The 6,516-nt window shown below is 48.4% G+C and overlaps 1 pseudogene; it reads left to right on the top strand.

Moving 5' to 3' along the window:
• Positions 1-727: 727 nt before the first annotated feature.
• Positions 728-2,886, top strand: LOC132652846 (uncharacterized; annotated as a pseudogene).
• Positions 2,887-6,516: the final 3,630 nt, after the last annotated feature.

Raw genomic sequence — 6,516 nt, 5'->3', positions numbered from 1 at the left:
TCCAGAACCACCCACCACTCTGAGGCTTCTGTGGCAGAGAAGCCAGAGTGGGAATCTGAAGGTCTGTTTGTACAACATCTTCCCCTGGAAGGGACTCTGGGCCGATCGTGGAGGAATTTTTGACAGAGGAGGCAAGACCCCAACAGCTCCTTGACTCCTTGCCCTGTTTTTGCCTTTCCTGTCACGAACGAGCGCTGGCCGAGTCTGTTTTTGTTTTTCTTTTGTGTTTCTTGCATTTGTGAGTCTTTGTGTTTATTGGACTGTGATGGACATTATGGAACAGACGACTTCCCGCCCCCTTGACTTGATTCTCATCCACTTCAAAGAGGTTAAGGCAAGGGCTCGCAATCTCTCCGTATATGTAAAAAAGTGGAAAATGATTACTTATTGCAGTTCGGAGTGGCCAACCTTCAATGTTGAATGGCCACCAGAAGGGACTTTTCATCTCCTGATCATTCTGGCCGTAGAGGATAAAGTATTTCAAAAGGCACAGGGACACCCTGACCAGGTTCCTTACATAGTAGTCTGGAAGGATTTGGTGATGAATCCCCCACCCTGGATCAAAGCTTTTTTTTTTTCCCTTCTGCTAACAATCCTCCTTTTTCAGAAACTCCATTGACTACAGATGCAGATCCAGGTCCCACAACTATATTGGTAACAGAGACCAAGATCCCTCCTAAGTCTTCTGCCCCCCTCTACCCTGTCTTACAGGATAGCACACCAGAGGATGAGATTTTTCCACCCCCACCTTATAGGCCTATTCCTCCATCCCGGGGACTGCCAGCACTGGCCCCAGGACCACCGCAGGCACCGGTACCTGCATCCCCTTTGCTGCCCGCCTGGGACCTATCAGACGGACCGGCACAGGGCACCCGGAGCCGGTGGCCTTCCCCAATTAGGGAACCAGAGGCAGATTCCACGGTTCTGCCTCTGTGTGCCACTGGGCCCACAGATGGACACGGGAACCAGCCCTATCATTACTGGCCATTTGCCATGGCCGGCCTTTACAATTGGAAAACCCAAAAATGCTAAATTTCCTGAGAATCCGAGGAACCTAATTGACCTCTTTGAAACTGTGCTCTTTACTCATCAGCCCACTTGGGCTGACTGCCAACAGCTTTTGCAGGTTCTTTTCACCACAAAAGAAAGGAGCGTATCCTCCTAGAAGCCCAGAAAAAAAGTTCCAGGAAATACTGAGTTGGTGTTCCAACTCAGAATCCAGCTGATACTGATGTTGGATTTCCTCTTACCCGACCTACCTGGGATTTGAATATGGCTGAAGGTAAGAGGCACCTCCTTCTCTACCTCCAGACTCTGTTGGCAGGTCTCAAAGTGGCTGCAAGGCGACCCACTAATTTGGCCAAGGTCTATGATGTTACACAGGGAGAAAATGAAAGCCCAGCAGCCTTTCTAGAAAGGATTATGGAAGCTTATAGACGATATACTCTTTATGACCCTGAGCATTCTGATTAGAAGTCGTCTGTAGCCCTGGCTTTCATTAATCAGGCAGCACCAGATATTAAGAAAAAGTTACAGAAACAGGAGAGATTAGGAGAAAAGTAGCTACGGGACTTAGTAGAGATTGCGGAAAAGGTATATAACAATAGGGAAAGTTCAGAAGCAAAGCAAATTAGGCCTGAGAAAAGGCAGAATAGGGACTTGGCTGAAGTACTCCTGGCTGTCACTGCCTCCCATCTAAGAGAGAGAAGACAACAACCTCAATGAGTAGCAGGAAGAAGGGAGCCAGAGGGATACTACAAACCACCATTAGGCAAGAACCAAAGTGCCTATTGTAAAGAAGAGGGACACTGGATAAAAGATTGTCCCAAGAAAAAGCTGCAAACTAAGGTTATGTTCGTGGAGAAGGTGGAGGACTGAGGGGGTCAGAGTTCGGATCCCTTCCCGAGCCCAGGGTAACTCTAAAGGTGGAGGGGAGACCCTTGATCTTTCTGGTAAATACTGGAGCCCAACATTGAGTGCTCCTGAAGGCCGAGGGACCATTATCTTCAAAGAAACCATGGGTTCAAGGGGCCACTGGCATTAAACAATATTCATGGACTACCGGAAGAACTGTGGACTTGAGAATGGGACGGGTAACCCATTCATTCATGGTCATCCTAGAATTCCCTTACCCACTTTTGGGGAGGGACCTATTGACCAAAATGAGAGCCCAGATACATTTTGGGTCAGAAGGAGCCCTACTACATGATAAAGGGAAACCTATCCAACCTGGCCTCAGAATGTGAATACAAATTGTATGAACAGCCCCTTGATTATGAGAAAAATCTGGATCTTTGGCTGGAGGAATTTCCTCAGGCTTGGGCGGAAACAGGGGGAATGGGACTAGCCAAATACCGGCCACCTGTGTTTGTGGAACTCAAGTCAGGGGCAGGCCCCACCCGGGTACTACAATACCCAATGTCCCTGGAGGCAAGGAGGGGAATAACTCCTCATATCCGTAAACTACTCAGTCTTGGAATTTTCAGGCCTTGCCAGTCTGCATGGAATACTCCCCTACTGCCTGTCAAAAAGCCTAACTCAAATGATTATCAGCCGGTGCAAGATCTAAGGGAAGTCAATCGGCGGGTGACAGATATTCACCCCACTGTACCTAACCCGTGCATGTTGCTAAGTTCCCTACCACCTGGAAGAGACTGGTACACTGTCCTAGACCTGAAGGACGCTTTCTTTAGCCTCCCCTTGACATCTAAAAGCCAAGAATACTTTGCTTTTGAATGGCATGACCCAGAGGCAGGCATCGATGGGCAGTTGACTTAGACGCGCCTACCTCAAGGATTTAAAAATTCACCTACCATCTTTGACGAGGCTCTCCATGAGGACCTGGGTGAGTATCGGGTTAACAACCCGGATGTTACCCTTATCTAGTATGTAGATGACCTCCTGGTGGCAGCCAAGGATCAGGCAAGCTGCCTGGAAGGGACCCAGAGGCTTGTACAAGTCCTGGGAGACCTAGGGTACCGGGCCTCAGCCAAGAAGGCACAACTCTGCAGAACTGAAGTAACCTACCTTGGCTATATCCTGAAAGCAGGACAACACTGTCTCTCCAAAGCCAGAAAAGAGACTATTCTCAGCATTCCAGTCCCAAACAGTCGCCGCCAGGTAAGAGAGTTCCTAGGGTCAGCAGGATTCTGCAGAATCTGGTTTCCAGGATTTGCAGAAATAGATAAGCCCCTTTATAAAGTCACAAAAGAGACTGGAAATTTTAATTGGACTTCAGAACAACAACAGGCTTTTGACCAGTTAAAGTAGGCCCTACTGTCAGCACCAGCTTTGGGGATACCAGATATCACTAAGCCCTTTCACCTGTTTGTGGATGAACGGAAAGGGGTTGCCAAGGGAGTCCTGACTCAGACATTGGGGCCTTGGAGATGTCCGGTGGCATACCTGTCCAAAAAGTTGGACCTAGTAGCAGCTGGGTGGCCCCCTTGTTTGCACATTATTGCAGCAATGGCACTACTTGTCAAGGACGCTGATAAGCTGACATTGGGCCAGAATCTGATGGTGACCACTCCCCATGCCACTGAGGGGGTACTCAAATAGACACCCGATCGATGGTTGAGCAATGCCCGCATGACTCACTATCAGACCCTATTGATTAATCCTGGCTGAGTTGTTTTCCAGCTCCCTGCCTCCTTGAATCCAGCGACCCTCTTGCTGGACCCAGAACTGGAGCAGCCACTGCATCACTGTGGAGAGATCTTGACTCAGGTACACAGCACCCGACGTGACCTAAAGGATGCCCCGTTGGCAAATGCTGAGCACACTTGGTTCACAGAAGGTAGCAGCTTCATCCATGAGGGTCAGAGGAGAGCAGGTGCGGCAGTGACCACTGAGGCTGAGGTAATTTGGGCTCAATCCCTTCCCCCAGGGACTTCTGCTCAAAAGGCTGAATTAATTGCCTTAACCCAAGCCCTTACTCTGGGCAAAGGACTAGCGGTCAATATTTACACAGACAGTAGGTACGCATTTGCCACTGCTCATGTGCATGGAGCCATATACCAAAAGAGAGGGCTCTTGATGGCTGAAGGGAAAGCAATTAAAAATAAAGAAGAAATTCCCAAGAAGCTGGCTATTATTCATTGCCCTGGACACCAAAAAGGCACCACCAGAATAGCCAGAGGTAACAATCTGGCTGATAAGGCGGCCAAGGAAATTGCACTCAAGAATCGGAAGCCACATCTTAGCAATGGTGTTGCCAGAACTGCCTAACCCAAATTTGCCAGAGAAACCAAAATGGGCCAAAAAATCAACCCATGAGTCAATATTTATAAATGGTTGGTGGCACTCAGTGGAAGGTAAGTTAATCTTACCCAACTCCTTAGTTAGAGTTATTCTCAGAAAAATTCATAGAGTCACTCACATGGGATCCAAGAGAATGGCAGGTGCTGTGAGACAATCCAAAGTAACTTTTAAAGACATGTGGAAGACCATTGATGATATTGTTGCTAATTGTAAAGCCTGCCAGCTGACCAATGCCACAAACAGACCACAACACCCTGGATCACACCTTAGAGGTAAGAGACCCAGAGCCTACTGGGAGGTTGATTTTACAGAGGTCAAGCCTGGAAGATATGGGTACAAATATCTACTAGTGTTTGTGGACACATTTTCAGGATGGACTGAGGCCTTACCCACCAAGAACGAGACTGCTCAGGTAGTAGCCAAGAAATTGTTGGAAGACATTTTACCCAGGTATGGCTTGCCCCATCTGATAGGGTCAGATAATGGGCCGGCTTTTGTGTGTAGGGTAAGTCTGAGTGTAGCCAAATGTATTGGGGCAGATTGGAAGTTACATTGTGCTTACAGACCCCAAAGTTCAGGTCAGGTAGAGAGAATGAATAGAACATTAAGAGAGACCTTAACTAGTTGACCTTGGAGACTGGCAGTGACTGGGTGATACTTCTCCCCTTTGCCCTGTATAGAGTTAGGAATTCTCCCTATCAATTGGGACTGACTCCTTTTGAGATTATGTATGGAATGCCAGCCCCCATTGTACCTAATCTTAAGCCTAATGCCATTGCTGAGATAGAAGAGGAAGACTTGATCCGAGTCAGAGCTACCCAATGGGCTCATAAACATGTTTGGCCTAAACTGCGTGCTTTCTATGAGGCAGGCCCGGTCCCAGAACCCCACAAGTTCCAGCCTGGAGACTGGGTCTACATGAAGCGGTTTCGACAAAGCACACTGGAGCCCAGGTGGAAAGGACCATACATCACCCTACTGAAGTACCCCGACTGCCATCAAAGTCGACAGAATTGCAGCTTGGATTCACTGCTTGCATGCTAGACCGGCCAACCCGTTTTCAACCCAAGAAGACTCCCTGACTCCTGCTGCCCCAAAATGGAAAGCACACTGCAACCCAGACAACTCCCTATGGGTCAAGCTATCCAAAGCCTCATCATCGTCTTAGGTCTGCTAACAGTATGTACTATTGCCTGGAACCCACAGGGCCCTGTAAACAATACCTGGGTCTTGTGGGATGAATATGGTAATGTCTTCGCCATGGCATCTCGGGCAGCTCCTCCCAAGACATGGTTTCCTGAACTGAGTTTCAATCTGGCACTCGCCATGCCTTCAGGATCCCATGCAAGGTACTTCGCTCAGGAAGTAAAGGTACACTTTTATATGTGTCCCTCCCCCGCTGATTCTCCATGGCTGTGGGAAAATTGTGGAACCTCAGCTGACTTGTATTGTGCAAAATGGGGTTGTGAGGAATTTGCTACTACTTGGAAACCGATTTCATCTGGACTTATCCAGTTCACTAGAGACCCCAAATATGATAATTGCCCATATGCAATTAATAGTGATTTGCCCCTACGTCCTATAACCCAACCCTGTAATCAGCTATTGTTTTCCTCCACAAAGAGGGAAGGAACTACCCCAACTGGCTGCAGGGGAAAAACTTCGGGCTGCGACAATGGAAGATGGGAAGGCATGGGGGAATAATACACCTCAGGTTGCTCCTTTCTGATATTACACCAAAGGCTCTTGGCTCTAACCCCGTCTTGCAGACTGTCCCCTTAAGCCTGATTACTACCAAAACTCCCAAGAGAAGAGAAACCCCAAACCTCCACTTGATCCTGCCCCCAAAACTAACCAGATTGAGAGCCCTTCCTTGGAACCCCAGTCTGACCCTCTCTGGGAATTAATGCTTAACACCTATGTAGCCCTAAATGGGACTCGCCCAGACCTCACTGAATCCTGTTGATTATGTTATGACTCACGACCCCCTTTTTAAGAGGCTGTGGCAGTCACTAGTAACTACACCCTTGCCACAGATATGACCAGTTGCAGATGGCAACCACCTCCACAGGCCAGACTTACTCTACAGCTAGTTTCTGGAAGTGGGACTTGTGTGGGGACAGTTCCGGACACTCATCAGAGCCTCTGCAGCCAGACTTTAACTCTAGGGGTAGGAATGATCAACATTTAGTACCTCCCAATAATGCTTGGTGGGCTTGTTCCTCTGGCCTGACCCCCTGTACCTATGGCAAG

This window comes from Meriones unguiculatus, chromosome 3 (assembly GCF_030254825.1).
Source record: "Meriones unguiculatus strain TT.TT164.6M chromosome 3, Bangor_MerUng_6.1, whole genome shotgun sequence".
NCBI classification, from domain to species: Eukaryota; Metazoa; Chordata; class Mammalia; order Rodentia; family Muridae; genus Meriones; species Meriones unguiculatus.
Note: the sequence above shows the minus strand (reverse complement) of the source record. Positions and strands in the feature narration are given on the sequence as shown.